Source organism: Rhinolophus sinicus, chromosome 6 (genome assembly GCF_057876585.1).
Source record: "Rhinolophus sinicus isolate RSI-liver-muscle chromosome 6, RSI-T2T, whole genome shotgun sequence".
NCBI lineage: Eukaryota > Metazoa > Chordata > Mammalia > Chiroptera > Rhinolophidae > Rhinolophus > Rhinolophus sinicus.
Genome location: NC_142506.1, coordinates 28,989,350 through 29,005,911, shown reverse-complemented (window position 1 = coordinate 29,005,911; position 16,562 = coordinate 28,989,350). Strand labels below are relative to the sequence as shown.

Sequence of the window (16,562 nt, the reverse complement as noted above, 5' to 3'; positions counted from 1 at the left end):
TTCAACAATTCCTCAAAAAGTCAAACATAGAGTTACCATGAGACCACTCCTAGGTATACACCCAAGAGAACTGAACCATTATGTCTACACAATAACTTGTACACAAATGTTCATAGTAGCATTACTCATTATAGAGAAAAAGTAGAAACAACTCAAATGTCTATCAACTGATAAATGGATAAACTAAATGTGGTATATCCATGCAATGAAATCTTATTTGCCATAAAAAAGAATGAATTATGGGCCGGCCCTGGTGGCTCATGTGGTCGGAGCGCCGTGTTCCTGCCAAGATCGCCGGTTCGATTCCCACATGGGCCAGTGAGCTGAGCCCTTTACAGCTAAGATTGTGAACAATGGCTGTCCCTGGAGTTGGGCTGCCGTGCGCAGCAGGAGGTCGCCGTGAGCTGCCGTGTGCTACCAGGAGCGGCCAGTGGCCAGCGTGAGTGGCCGGCAGCTGGCTAGAGTTGCCATGAGCTGCTGTGAGCGGCCAACCGATGACCTGTGACAGACTGCTTCCGCCGGGGGAGCACAAGGCTCATAGTACCATCATGGGCCAGGGAGCTGTGTCCTACATAACCAGACTGTGAAACAACGGCTTGAACCGGTGTGTGTGTGTGTGTGTTTAGGGGGGAGGCGGAAGAAGGGGGAAAAAAAAAGAATAAATTATTGATGTATGCTACAGCATGAAATAAACCTTAAACCATTGATAAGTGAAAGAAGTCAGACACAAAAGGACAAATGTATGTTTCCATTTGTACGCTATGTCCAGAATAGGCATATCCATAAAGACAGAAACTAGATTAGTAGTTGCAAGGGGCTGGAGGAAGAGGAAATGTGTTAATGGATATGGATTTGGGGGGGTATGGGGGGTTAAAGAAAATGTTCTGGAATTAGATAGTGGTGATGCACAACTCTGTTAGTATACTAAAAACCACTACATTATATACTTTAAAAGAGTTAATTTTGTGATCTATTAGTTATATCTTAATAAATTTGGTATTCAAAAAAAAAGGAAAGAAAACTGGTTGTATGGTTTTATACTCCCACTAACAGTGCAGTGAGTTCAGGTTGATATATACAATTTTGCATTAACGAAGCTAGCTTCTACCTTCTCGTTGCGTTTTTTAAAATGTCTCTAGCATTCATTCAAAGAATGACTTATTGAGTGACCACTATATGCCAAGCACTAACTATCACAGATGGATGCAATGAGAAGGTAAGGTCTCTGCCCTCATGGGACTTCCAATCCAGTGGCGAGGAGTGAAAGAATGGGGTTATAGATTCTTTAACAAGACATGAGTCACTTGCCCAAAATCACACAGTCAGTAAGTAGAAGAGTCATTCTGGAAATCAGGATCAAGTCAATAGGACCCTAGTGGTCACTTAACCCAGTGCCTTCATTTCATAGAAGAATATGAGGCTCAAAGAGGTGACACTGCCCAGTGACACAGGACTTGTCACACCCTATCACAAATATACAAGCATCTTGAGTTTGGGAGCCCAAGGATACCCTAGAAAATGCTCAAGATCAATCCATGTAAGACTTTTTTCAGCTTAACATGCCCCTCAGAAACGGAAAAGCCTTCCAACATGCGTTCAACGGCTATTCGTTGCTGTTTACCACATGCTAGGCATTGTGCCACACACTGGGAACCTGGCAGCAAGCAAGACAGATGCAGTCCTTGCCCCATGACTTCATGGAGCCTGGCAGTTCCCAAATGCAAGTTGACAGCCGTTTCCGTGGCGACCTGAGAGTCATCTTGGGAGGTGAAGATACCTACAGATTTCTGGGCCCTCCCTCACTATGATTCCATTGGTCTGGTCTGGAGTGGGCCTTGGAATCTGCACTTTTTTTTTTTTTAATTTTTATTGGGGAATATTGGGGAACAGTGTGTTTTTCCAGGGCCCATCAAGTCCATGTCAAGTCGTTGTTTTCAATCTAGTGTGGGGGGCACAGCTCAGCTCAGCTCCAGGTCAAGCTGTTGTTTTCAGTCTAGTTGTGAAGGGTGCAGCTCACTGGCCCATGTGGGAATCGAACCGGCAACCTTGGTGTTATGAGCACTGTGCTCTAACCACTGAGCAAACCGGCTGCCCTTGAATCTGTATTTTTAATACTCCCTTAAGGCAACTTTGGTCACCTTAAGGGAGTATTAAAGGCAGGTTTGGGAACCAATGACCTAGTGCTTTTAGAACTGAGATAAGCAAGACCCGGAAAGACTCACCAATTCCACAACTAGATAAAATCTGTTTAATGCCCTAACCTTGGGCAGTTTTTGTTTTTGTTTTTGTTTTTTGGTGCCAAAACCTTGATAGAACCAAGGAGGCAAAGCATTTATTCATTCATTAAACAATTAATGAGCACCTACCATGTACAGTATGCTAGGAGTGTACAGTGAAGATAAGACAGAAGTACCTTTCTTACTTTTATGGGACATACATTTGGTATGGGGAAAGGGGTGGGAACAGGGAAAAAGCCAAGAAAGAATGAAACAAGATAATTTAAACTCTAATAATGTGAAGTGTTACAAAGTGAGACCAAGTACACGCCAAGTCAGTGGAAGAGAATCCATCAGGTTGAACCATATAAAATTGTTACTATTTGACCATTTTTGATCTATAGAAATGATTTCATGTGGTTTAGCTTTAAAAATAGGAGTTAAAGACAGGGTGGCGTCCTTTTTCCCCAGGGCAAAAAGGGAAGATGGTCTCACAAGATGGGGATGATTTCAACAGGAGAATGACAGATAAAAGCCTAGATGAAGTCTTGTTAGAGCAGAGTCTCTGAGGAGAAACTGTGGAAGAGAAACTGGAAAGTAGGACCATTCTTCACTCCAGATACGTATGGAACACCATGTAGAAGGTGCAGTCATAAAAGTGTAATGCACAATCACTGTTCTTAACAAAGTTATTTACACTTTGATTAAAGACACAGTCAAGAATAAAAAATCAAATACTCACTTCCACGTAAAGATTCATGCTATACCCACTGCTGCAAACATCCTGCCAAAAGCAGCCTGTTCCTAGTCCCTTACCTAAATGCCACTTTCTCTATAATGTTATCCATCATCTCTACAGTCAGGTGAAACTCCTTTCTCTCCTGAATGTCCACAGTTCACGCTCCATCTACTGCGTACCACCGTTATTTATGGGCTTTCCTCCTTCCTTACTCAGTGCACTTCTTTATGGGGAGGACCATGTCATATTCTGCCAGGGTTTTTCTGCCTGTACATAACTATCACTAGTACCAGATCAATAGATTAAAAATGAATAAAGAAGGATGACTATCTCTGAATTTTGTTGTATATTTAAAGTTATGTAAGGCTGTAGTAAATTGTCCCAAGTAACTAATTTAGGGATGAAACTACATTTCAGTTCTGGGGTGAGCTACCTGCCAAAGCAAGGTCCCTGTTGCATGGGCACCATTAAGCTCTATCTCACAAAGACACACGTTTCAACGTTAAGTGTCAACCCATGTTTGCTCAATATGGTTAAACTCCATGACAGTGTCTACACCCCAGGCTAAGTGTGGAAGGGACAGTCTGGCTGAGTATATAATCAGGTCACAGCAGCTCTTGCGCGGGCTCTAACCTACTCCATTGCCCGATCGTACAGGAATGTCCTAACCTACTTACCCTACAGATCCTCTTCCTGGCCACCTGCAAGTCCCGTTTTCTGTGGACGTTGTGCAGCTGCTTGTCACATTTCCCATAGTTGCCCTGTATATACTTGGAAATCATTAGGTTTCCTTCCATCTGTCTTTTCTGTAGAGAAAATAAGCCCTTTGGCTTTTCTTTATAGGCTCAAATTTCCAGCCACTGAAGTTGCCACCAGGACCCTATATTGGACCGCTGAGCCAAGTTTCTATGATTCAGGATATGGGTATTCCAGTTTGTGAGTTGCCCAAGCCTTTTGCTTATTTTCTTCTCTGATTCTGCTTCTTATGTGTGAGGACATTTCTCTGCTCAGTAACATCTCCTCAGTGTCTGGGAAGAATACTAATACTTAGATTTGTTTGGTGGTTTGCAGTCTATAAAATGACATTACATATACAAACTTATTTCAGCTTCCTAACAGTCCTGAGGAATAGGTTTCATTATACTCTTTTTCCAGCTAAGCAATGATAAATGACTCGTCTGTGATCATACAGCCAGAAAGTACAACAATTAGGTCTTGAACTCAGCTTCTGGTTCTCTGTCCAGTGTTGTTACTGTTAAACCCACCAGGGAATGCAAATTTGCCACTTCACTGTCTGTTAGAAGTCATGGAAAGAGCTGGGTGGGAGAGTGGTATCCTGATACTACAGTTAGAAGTTATCCACACATTTAATTTTGTCAGCCCCATGGGCTTGAACATTCCACATTGGCAGCAAGGCTGTGGCATTCACCCTGGAGGGGTCCACATCTTCAACAGCCATATGGCCCTGGCCCCAAATGGATACACTTTCTGAGACGTTTATGTCACTTCTGGGGGTAATAGTGTGTATCCATCCCATTGACATTCTGTCCACTGGATCATGGTGTACTAATCACCCAAACGAAGAAACAAAAATCAACTTCTCCTTGTGCTTTGCAACCTTCAAAGCATTTCACAACCCTCTGAGCTGTATGTGGAAAGAAAATAACACTATTAAAACCCCCACTTTACAGGTGAGAGGGATAAGGCTCAGAGTGCAAACTCTGAGCAACTTTTAAAGGTCACACTATTGGGGGCTGTGAAGGGGCAAGCATCTTCTGACTCCAAATCTCATGTTCTTTCCAGAAACACTGGTACTCAACAATACCTATCTATAATGACAGTAATTAACATGTGTAGCGGGCTTTAAAGTTTTACCATGCATTTTCACATATGTTAGTTGATTTAATCTTCAACCACCATGCAGGTCGATACCGTTATTAATTATTCCAATATTGCTTTTAAATTTTCAACCATATTATCATGATACCCTTTCACCTTGGAGTAGTAAATGCAACTCAGAAGAACATTTATTTACTTATTCATTCATTCAACAGAGGCTGTTGAGCCCCTATGTGTGAGACGCTACACGGGGTACTCTGGTCAGAGCCTATGATGTCTACTTTCCTGGGACGCTGTTACCAGAATGGGGACCTGATATTTGTGATTAGCTGAGAAATGACAGGGGCAGATAGACCAACCTGGTATTTTATAATCAGAAATGGAGTGACTAGTTTTACAGAAGTGACCAACCAGAGAGCCAAAAAAGGCAAGCTCCCAAATGGCACCAGATGCTTCCATTAGTGGCGGTTTCTACAGACTAGAAAATACATTTTATATGTGCAGCCTAAAAGGGAACATTAGCCTCGCTTTGGTCCATGAGCCCTGTCCACGTACAAAGATACCAATCATTGTGAATAATGTCCTCGTCAAATGCTGAGAATAATATTATAGACCATGGAGATTGAATTGACAAGTGATTAAAGGTTGGCTCTGGAGCCCTCCCTTGGCCAGGTTCAAGTGCTCATGGTCCCCTGCAGAGGAACATCAGTAGTGCGTTACTTCAATGATTAGGAAATGCAGAGGAAAAGCCACATACACTCTTTTCTTCACTTGTTCCTTCTCGTCTGTTTTTCTCTTTTCTCTGTAACTGCCCAATGAAGAAAGATCGGTGGTTAAATGCAGACCCAAGAGCTTAAATTGGAAAGGTGTACTAGACCTTGGTGGTCTGGTAAGACTGGATTCCACTGGGGAAATGACAAGGTCGGTGGAGTCTAGATTTGCCCTGATATTGTAATCCATCTGAGGGCAAATCAGCGCGGCTCGTACTGTTCAGTGCCACTCTGACTGCCACCAAGACGCTGAACAGCTTGCCAGAGATAGGGCTTAATTTTTGTCACCTTTCCATGAGGAGTGTAGCTGGGAGGGGCAAGTGGGGAATAGAGAAAGCATTTCCACCCCCGGAAGACTGTCTCCAAAACTGGTGCCTTTTCAACAATCATTTAAGTACTATTTTGACATGAAAAGGCAGAAGCAGCATGAAAGCAAGACTGCGAAAAATGAAAAGAAGGTAGTCGAAGAGTGCTAACACTCTATGTGTGTTTCCTGTACCCACATTAATCCGCATGCCCTCCAACCAGTGGTGCAGGGTCCAGTGGTGATGGGCAGTCTGTCTGCCTCTCCAGATTCATCCACTCTCCACTTTTCTCCACAGCGCTCTTGCCCTAGGAAGCTGACCTCTGTTGACTGCATCTATGGGCTCCCTTGCCCTCTGGCTTCTAGTGGTGTTAAGCCAACAGGTACCACTAGTGGGAGATCAAAGGGGTGGAGGAGAGAGCAATTGGGCCCTGCAACCTCCCTCTCTACTGGGCCATGGTTTCACAGGAATTGCATTCCTGACTGAAGCCCAGTTGTCTCCCACAGCTATGGCTCTCCACAGGTTCTTATAACCAGCTCTTCTCCTTTCCTCTTCAGGCTGGGTGTGATAACCTGGGTGTTGCTCATCCCTCTGTGCTTCACTAACCTTTGTTGGTTTTCCTAAATTGTCCCTTCATTAAATTGTATTCAATTGCCTTTTTTTGCAAGTGCCATCGAATTTCAGGCAGGTGGTAACCATTTTACAATCCCAAAGCTTGCTCCTTCTAAGGTTATAACCTGTCTGTGTTCACTTTCCACCCCCTTCCCTGAGACCCTTCCTCATTTCCCTCCTTCTTTCCTGTTTCTCACTCTACGAATTCAAAGCTCCTAATTTTTTCCTTGCCAGTTCCTTTAGTGCTCACCTGGGTTATTTCAATTAAATTACAGGAAAGTAATACACCCTAAGGCAATGTTTCTTGACCTTAACCAAAAACAAAACAAAACAAACACAAACACAAAAAAACCCCGAAAAACCAACACCTGTAACAGGATTGTCAGGATGTTTTTTACAGTGAATTTCATCCAGAGTAAATGTAAAGCAAATCAAAGCAGTGTCAAAAGTCAGCTTTGTGAACTAGGCCCTCCCACTCATTTTAATATACCCAATAAAAGGGTTTTCGTCCCCAACTCCTGGGAATCTCTAAAATGTGGGTGAGGTTTAACCTTACTAGGAACCATTTCAATTAATTTTTTAAAAAATTCTAAATGAATCTGCAGAAATTCAAGCAAAAGGGGAAGACTTGGGGTTTTGTCCCTAGAATCTACTTCCTGGAATGGCTTCTTGTGCTAGCTCTATAATTACCTGCAGCTGGAATAAAATGTTTAATCCAGGAGATTTGCAGTAGGATTTATTGTGTAAAGAAGGATGCCAAATCAAGTTCGGAACTCCTGTCCATATTCTAGATGGAGGAGTCTTTGGTGTGGAAATATCCAATGGAAGAAGACAAAACAGAAGGAAGAGTAGAGGAACTACATGTTCTTCCATTTCCAGAACTATTGGGGTTGGGGTGGGAGTCAGAGAATATAAAAACCTTCCCTCCACAAATTACTTTAAATGCGGAATGAAACACAACAAACATCTTTTTCAATGTATAGATGAGCTCCTAAGAAAGCGAGAGACGTCCAAAGGCCGAAGTGGAAGATGGAACTGAAATAGAGAGAAGGGCCAGGGCTGCTGCTGTGGCAGCTTTGGGGGGTATTTGCCCCCATCTAGGTAGGTAATCAGGGCACTTGGGATTTCATGGCCACAAGGGGACAGTAGAGGAAGCAGAAAGTTAGAACTGAGAGCCCTGCTTGTAGCTACAACCCTTGAAGGGTTATATCCTTGGGAAAGATAAGAACTAGAAAATACCCATCCACCAGCATGGGGGAATGACAAGGAAGAATGTCTGTTTCGGCCCAGTCTCTGGGTAGAGATAATTTCTCGTCATGGCTTACCCTAATGAGTTTGGAGCTCCAGTGTATTCTACTCCTGTGATTTGCAAATCATCAAGCTAAGACATTATATAGAATGTTGTCCTAAACCGATGATACACTTAGGACTCTAGCAGAAACAAATTCTCTCTCTCTCTCTCTTTCTCTCTCTCTCTCTCTCTCTCTCTCTCTCTCTCTCTCTCTCTCTCTCTCTCCTCTGAAAACCACACCTTCAATGCTGGTTGCACAAGGGCTCTCCTGGTAAAAAGCTGCTGAAGATGAGGTTACAATAAAAACCAATATTCACACCAAGTCCCAAGCAGGATAAACAAAATTAAATCCACACCTTGACATGTAAGAAATTTCAAAACTCAAAGAGAGAGAGAGAGAGAGAGAGAGAGAGAGAGAGAGAGAGAGAGAGAGAGAGAGAGAGAACAGTTTATCTACAAAAGAACAACACTTAGGCTGATAGCAAAATCAACAATAGAAACTAAAAACTAATGGAATAGTACTTTCAAAGTGCTGAGAGAAAAATCACTGCCAACATCATTCACCTATCATGGTAGAAAAACAGTGAAATATAGACATTTTTAGACATAAGAGAGAGCTCCTCATCAAGAGAGCCTTACTTAAGGGACTACGAAGAAAGTATGTTTAAAAGGACATTTAACTCAGAAGGAGGGAGTAATGCTCAAAAAGCAATGGTGAACAAAGAAGTCAGCAAACATTTGGGAAAATACAAATATGTAGTATGCATACATATATATGTATACATATATATATATGATTATATAAAACAAGAACAATAATAACTATGTGCAGAGAATAAAAATTGAGACTAACACATCGGACAATGTATAACCCAGGCGCAAAAGGATCAAGTGAAGTCACTCCACAGTCCTAGTCTGCTTTGAGAGAGGTGTAAAGACGTGGCAATGTTGATTAGCTTCAACTTTGGCAAATTATACATGTTTAATTCAAAATTTAAGGACAACCAGGAAAATGACAGTAATTGAATGAATGACTCCTAAACCAGAGAGAAGAAAATGGGTGGTAGTCTCGGAGAGGAGAAAGGCAATTCCACCAGGGCAGACCTGGAAGGCATTTCACACCCATCCTGGCCAGTCTCAGGAGAAGTCCAGGCCCAAGAAGAGAAGAAACTTGTTTTTAGATGACAATGCTTCTGAGTGAGTCTTCAAAGAGGCTAAAGTTAGTGGAATTGCAGGAAAGCTGAAAAGCCTGAATAAAGACAGAAATGTCTGAGTTCAGGGGTTAAGGATGGAATGAATGAACGTTTAATGGCAAGGTTGTCAAGGAAAGGTGTTTCTTTAAGATGTGTACATACTTACTGTTTAAATCGTGTGTGCTATACGAGTGCACCGTTTTCTATCAACTAAATTTCAAAAAACAGCGTTTATTTCTGATTTAAACATAATGCATATTTAAAATTCAGAACATACAAAGAAGAATTCAATTTCCTAATGCAATTATATGGTTAGAGCTTCTCCACTGTATTGCAAGTGTTATACCAACTCAGCCATAGGTCCTGAAAACCTTCCCCTCTGGCACTTTGTGTTCAAATGCCCTAAGAGAGGAGACGCCTGCCGTGACTTCACATTATATCTGAAGGTCCATTCCCCTCCCTTCCACTGTGAGTAGAAATGCAGAAAAACAGGGTCACAAGTCAGAGAAAGAACTCAGAGCCATCTCAGGAAAACCTAAGTATTTTGAACTAGAAATCAAGTCCACAAATGCAGAGCCCTTTCTGTTCAAATTGTCCAATGAAAGCTAAATAAAAATATTACCTTATTCATACATTCTTCTCTAAGTGTGTATTTTATTAAATATACCAGTTTCATCCTTCATTTCCCCCCCGCCCCCATTATTGTTAAACAACAGATTGTGTTAAACATGCTAAGTCATTTGTGGTCCATTTATCATTTGATTTATTTATTTTTCTTATTAGACATTTTTGCTACCCATGGAAGTTGATTATCAATAATATCCTAACCTCTGTAAGTCTCAATTTCCTCACTGTGTTATGGAGATGCTTGTACTTACTGCAGAGTTGTGACGTAAACTTATTTTATGTATATTAACTGGCATTTAGTAGGTGCTCAATTAATATTAATGTCATCCCCCTTCTGGTAATCCAGAGATGGTCTGCAAGCTGAATCCAGACATGTATGAGTTTTATTTGACTCATAGGTTTTTTAAATTTTAATTATTTGCTGGATTAATTATCAAGAGATGTCACATAAAATCCAAATATCCAAAGTCACTTAAAAAAACTTGAAGATTTCATCACCCACATTCTCTTATGTCAACAGCTGCCCCTCAAGATGGATTGCATACTCCCAGTTGGTCCCTGTCTCCACTAATTCCCTTGTTCTCACACCAGGCCACCCTCATTTACTATGTCTTCTGCCTGGCCCCTGTAGGCATTTGACTTTGACAGTACTCTAATCTTTTCTTTCCTGTTCTGGCTTACTGCCTAAAATGATTCCTCAATAATTCATCATTTAGGGTAAAACAGTCTCATTTAAGGGCATGTAAGTCATGAAATGTCAAAAAGTAAATCCCCTACAATAGGTAACATTTAATTTTCAACTAGTTACCAAGGTTGCACTATAAAATATTTTTACCTTCAATATTAATAATTAGTCCAGGAATTAAGCAAGTTGTCCATTTGCAATTACCCAAAATTTCTTTCTAGATATTCCTCCCTGTTTCCTATTACTGAAAAATTACCTCTTAATCACATCCTGCTTCAAACTGCATAACATCACAAAACAGCCTCAAATTATAATTGTTTCAATATTCTTAAGCTTCAGCAACTTCAATAACTCTCCAAAATAAAATGTAATAAAGGAATTAACTTTTTATATCTTTTGTTTATTGTTTGCTTGAACCATGAAGCAGAGTTCTTTCTGAGTTTTTGGTTCTGATGTGTTTCAAAAAGTTGTTAGTGCTTAATTTCTTGTCATAACTATAACTATAATTTTTTCATGCAATTATCTACTTACAATAAGTAGATTTCATGAAAAAAGACATGTAACTGGTGTCTATTTTTATACTGCTGGCCTATTTGCTTTGTTTTTGCCAGAGTTTGGCAGACTTTGTAGAACAAAATGAAACCTCGCCCTAAAACTTTTAACAATAGTCAAAGTACACTCGTTTTTTTGTGGGTCAAAAATTTTCACACTCTTGTTCTAATGAAACTGAGCTGTGGGAAAGAATATACATAGTTTTTTCTCAAAGGGAATTCAGAAGTCATTTAAAATTAAATTCTCACCAATGATTAAAGAAGAGTGTCTCAAGAAGAATTTCTCAAAAGCACATGGAAAATTTTCATGACCCTCTGCAGGGTATAAAGCAATACTTTTAAAGTGATTGAATGTAATTTGATCTTACTTTTGAGTAGGCAGTATACCTATAGTCCAAAAAACTATCTTTTCTGAGTTAGTGATTAAAAATTTCAAAGGCCTTTTACTACTGTCTCTCAAAATTCTTATTTTGCTCTTTGGTAATTTTTCATTTCTATCTTCTTCAACTTCCCCTTATCTTTTCTCAACTTTCTCCCCAGAAAAGTAGACTGGTCCTCCCAGACGTTCTGTTTCCTTCTAATTGCATGACAGTATAATACAATGACAAAATAGTGTACTGGTTACTCACTAAAATGTAGGGAGAAAATATTTTGCTATATTAGAAAATACAACTTTACTTTGGTCAACTACTTGCAATTAATATACCTTTTAGTTATTTGTAAAATTGTATATATTTTTGTCCGGTAAAGTGGCCATTAAAAAATAGAAAAAGAAGAGATCGAAAATATAGCTGGTAATGGGCATGAAATTAGTGCCAGCACTCACTAACGGACACTCATTCTATCCTTTTTTTGGCAGGCAGTCTGGTTTATCACTGGACTTACCATTCCCTGTTGCTTATGCCAGCTCTCATTACTTCCTTTTTCACTCAGGTTACCTGCCTCACCCCTGAAATATTTCATTCAGTTTGCAGCCTATGAAACAGTAAAAAACTTAAATGCTGAAGCCAGGAATGTGTCATCTCAGCAATTCAAGGACTTCCGTGCAGTGGGGAGACCACTATAGGTCCTAACCAACTTGAAAACTGAAAATCCCTATGAAAATTCATGGCATCCAATGAAACCTTCTCACATTTACAACATAAGCAGCTGCAGAAGGGGAACCACAGGTCAGCCCAGAAAGGAAAGAACCCCCACCTCAAGATAGCAGGCACTATTCTGTGGAGAGCTTAGAGTGAAAGACAGCATTGCACAAATATAGTATAGCCAGTGTCATGCGGGGTGGCCTGCGGGGTCTCAGCTCCCGCTCCCCCACATAAGAACGCAAGATGTGGCTAGGCCAAAAAGGAACACACACAGAGCCATAGATAAGGGAGTCACACCACTATAGTCTCACTAGTGGCTGGGCTGGTGTGGGGGCGGAGCCCCAGAGAGTAGTTTCCAGGCTCTCGGCCTCACATAGACAGGTGCTGGCTCAGGTAGTAAATGGCCAACTGTGATTGCATGGCCATCAGCTGTGGCTAGTTGGCCGTCAGCTGTAACCAGTGAGCCATTAGCCACTAATATAACTGCTGTGGGTATGCTAGCAGAGAGAGGAAAAGAGAAAGAATGGTGCTAGCAAGAAGATGGCGGCTGGGCTGGCAAGCGTGGATTACAGTTAGGATGGCTGGTTGCGGACAGTGTGGATCCAGCCTCCAGTGAGAGTATAGTGCCGCCAGAGAGAATATAGTGGTATGACTCCCCTATCTATGGCTCCTTGTGTGTTCCTTTCTGGCCTCACCATATCCTGCGTTCTTGTGTGGGGAGCAGGACCAGAGACCCCGCAGGCCGCCCAGCACGACAAATGGCGCAGCGAGCAGGGTCTCTCGCATGACAGCTGGAGACAGAGGAAGCAGGAGCCACACGATCCGCAATCTACACTCCGCCGCACTAACTGTAATCCGCACTTACCAGCCACCATCTTCTTGCTAGCCTCCATTTGCAGCTAGCAAATTATATTAGTGGCCAATGGCTCACTGGTTACAGCTGACAGCCAACTAGCCACAGCTAATGACCATCCAATCACAATTGATGGCTATTTACTACCCAAGTGAGCACCTTTCCACATGAGGGCGAGAGCCTGGAAACTGCACTCCTGGCTGTGTCCCCACAGCCAGTCATGACAAGCGTGTAGAACTTTAGAAAAGCAGTTGATGATTTACTACTTTACAAGAGCTCTCTTAGCAGAGGCAGTCAGGACTGATAATTTGTCTGTTAATCAAAAAACTTGCTAAGAGCACAGAATCTTTTAAAAAAATGACACATAGATATTTCTGGGGACAGAGCCAGGAGTGTAGTTTCCAGGCTCTCGGCCTCACGTGGAAAGGTGCTGGCTCAGGTAGTAAATGGCCATCAACTGTGATTGGATGGCCATCAGCTGTGGCTAGTTGGCTGTGAGCTGTAACCAGTGAGCCATTGGCCACTAATATAACTGCCGTGGCTACGCTAGCAGCAAATGGGGGCTAGCAAGAAGATGGCAGCTAGCAAGTGGCAGAGTGAGGGTTGTGGATCGTGTGGCTCCTACTTCCTGTGTCTCCAACCCAGCCGCCAGCAAGAATATAGTGGTATGACTCCCCTATCTATGGCTCCGTGGGTGTTCCTTTTTGGCCTCACCATATCCTGCATCCTTATGTGGGGAGCGGGACTAGAGATCCTGCATGAGTCCCTGCATGAAAATACTCTATACATTTTTGTAACGCGGGGAGGCCTGCGGGGTCTCTGCTCCCGCTCCCCACCTAAGAATGCAGGATACGGTGAGGCCAAAAAGGAACACCCAGGGAGCCATAGATAGGGGAATCATACTAGTATATTCTCGCTGGCGGCACTATACTCTCACTGGAGGCTGGATCCACACTGTTCGCAACCCTCACTGCACCGCTTGCAGGCTCAGCCACCATCTTTTTGCTAGCCAACATTTTCTGCTAGCGTAGCCACAGCAGTTATATTAGTGACCAATGGCTCACTGGTTACAGCTGACAGCCAACTAGCCACAGCTGATGGCCATCCAATCACAGTTGATGGCCATTTACTACCTGAGCCAGCAGCTTTCTGTGGGCGGAGAGCCTGTGAGGCCGAGAGCCTGGAAACTGCTTTCTGGGGCTCTGTCCCCACAATTTTATTTTAACTTAAAACATATTAACACCAGTCTTTATATGTAGAGCGAAGTTATTTTCTTTAGTATGGATTACCATTAACCCAATATTCTGAGTTGTCTTTCTTTTCCTGCCTAAGCCATACCCATAATGTGTTGCCCCCAATTTCCAGTAGGGGTGCTATCAAAGTGGAGTACAAACATAAGGGCGTTTGTGAAGCAAATGGAATGCATTTTTTGGCAATCTTATTTCCAATCTTCTATAATTGTCGAGTTCACATCAAATTCAAAAGCAGCCCTTTTCAGCAATTCATCTTATCAAATCTTTTCAAAGTAATACGTTTAGGCTTCTATAGTCTATTACTTTCCTATTGCTGCAGTAACCAATTACCACAACCACAGCTTCTTAAAACAATACCCAGTTGCTATCTCATAGGTCTGTAGGCCAGAAGTTCAGTGGGCTCTGCTTAGGGTCCCACAAGGCTATAATAGAAGTGTTGGCTGAGGTTCATTCCTTACTGGAGTCTCTTGGGAGAGAAGCACTTCCAGAATCCTTTGGGTTGCTGGCAGAATTTAGTTCTGTGAAGTTGTAGGAGTGAGGTCTGTTTCCTGGTGGACTGATGTCCAGGGTTATTCTCATCTTCTGGAGGCTGCCCGTACTCCCTGGCTCTTGGCATCTTTTCTCAGTCTTCCAATCCAGCAATGGTGGGGGGTGAGTTCTTATACTTCTGATTTTCCTATCTCCCCTATGCCTCATCTCTTCTGCCTTTCTCATCTGTTTTTAGGGGCTTGTGTGATTACTTTGGCCCTATCCAGAAAATCTGGGATAATCTCCTTATTTTAAGGTCAGACTATTAATAATCTTTTTAAAAAATTATTAAAAAAGATTTTTAAAAATCTTTTTTAAAAAAGATTTTTAATAATCTTTTTAAAAAAAGATTTTTAATAATCTTTTTAAAAAAAGATTTTTAATAATCTTTTTAAAAAAAGATTTTTAGTAATCTTTTTAAAAAAAGATTTTTAGTAATCTTTTTAAAAAAAGATTTTTAATAATCTTTTTAAAAAAAGATTTTTAATAATCTTTTTAAAAAAGATTTTTAATAATCTTAATTCCATCTGTCAAGTCCCTATAAAACAGTACCTAGGTTAGTGTTTTAATAACCAGGGGATGAGAATTTTGGGGGAAATCTTTAGAATTCTCTCTATTCCAAATAGGATCAACTCTTTCCATTCATAGTCATATTTCGTCCAATTAAAAAATATTTGATTAAATTAAATATTTAAAATAACAAGTACAAATGGCAAAAAGCAATTTGGGGATAAACCACAACTGAAAAACTTGATTTGTAAGAACAGAAAAACATGGTATACTGGAGCGCAGCGTACTAGCCATGAGTGTGCAACATACAGTTTGAACTGCACAGGTCCACTTACACATGGATTTTTTTCAATAAATACAGTCAGCCCTCCATATCCTCTGGTTTTGTATTCACAGATTCAACCAATACCGGAGTGAAAACAGTATATATTTTCTATCGATGGTTGGGAATCCGTGGATGCAGAGGGCCAACTGAATGTACTGATCAATGCTATTTGATATAGGGGACTGGACCATCCACAGATTTTGGTATCTGCAGGGGTCCTGGAACCAATCCCCTGTGGATATTGAAGGACAGCGATAGTTAAGTTTTTAGGAAGTCAATAGTTATATGTGGATTTTTGGCTGTGTGGGACGTCAGTATCCCAACCCCATGTTGTTCAAGAGTCAACCATCCTGTAAACATTTGTAAGTATGTTTTCTTGAGAGATGGTGAGTATTGGTCAATTAAATGTAAGTTGGTTAAGAGAGTTCTACTGTAACAAATGAAAGGAGAAAAGCCATGTGATCATTTTGAGAGATGCTGATTGGAAGCTAAGCAGTTGGGGACTGTTCTGATGGCATTTTCTGAAGGGTAATTGGATGGGGATCCCAGCTTCTTTTTTGGCAACCCTCTCCGACTAAAGTGTCGGAAATCTCTTCTTTGTGGATGATCACTTTCTCTGGAGGGGATTCCTCTGGAACTGTCTGGGGTGGAGCTGGTGATAGGAATAGGCCCAACCTCCAGTGGTATGAGAGCCAAGCTTGAGAATGGGGCCAGCGGTTCAGAATGTAGACTTTTACATTTTTTCTGCCATTGTTTTCAGTCTGTACTTGACCTCTGTGTTCAGAATGACCTGATGCTGCCAATTTCTTGAGTTCTGCTGGTTCATGTTGTGTTTGCTGCCTGAAATAACCCAGGTTTCAGCTCTCTCCTCTCTGCTAAATTTTACCACCCAGCCATATGCCTATAGCTTTAAAATTTTGCTTCCTCTTGTCTCTGTTTCTGCAACATCTGAAACACATAGTCCCCTTACTTGGTATTTGCTGCACTTTTAAAATGTTTACATGTGATTTGGACATTTTACCAATTTTATTGGGAACGTAACTTGAGACTTCCTTATTTGTATTGTTAAAAAATATTGTACTGAGTTTAGGGCATGTAAATAATATATTTTTTTCCTATAAAATATCAGCCAAAAGAAGTCTTGTATTGTTATATACTTATGTACTATAACATTTGCATA

General features: G+C 41.2%; 1 pseudogene; it reads left to right on the top strand.

Moving 5' to 3' along the window:
* Positions 1-353: 353 nt before the first annotated feature.
* The window catches only part of LOC109437938 (large ribosomal subunit protein uL24 pseudogene), a 53,265-nt pseudogene continuing 37,056 nt past the window's right edge, over positions 354-16,562 (top strand).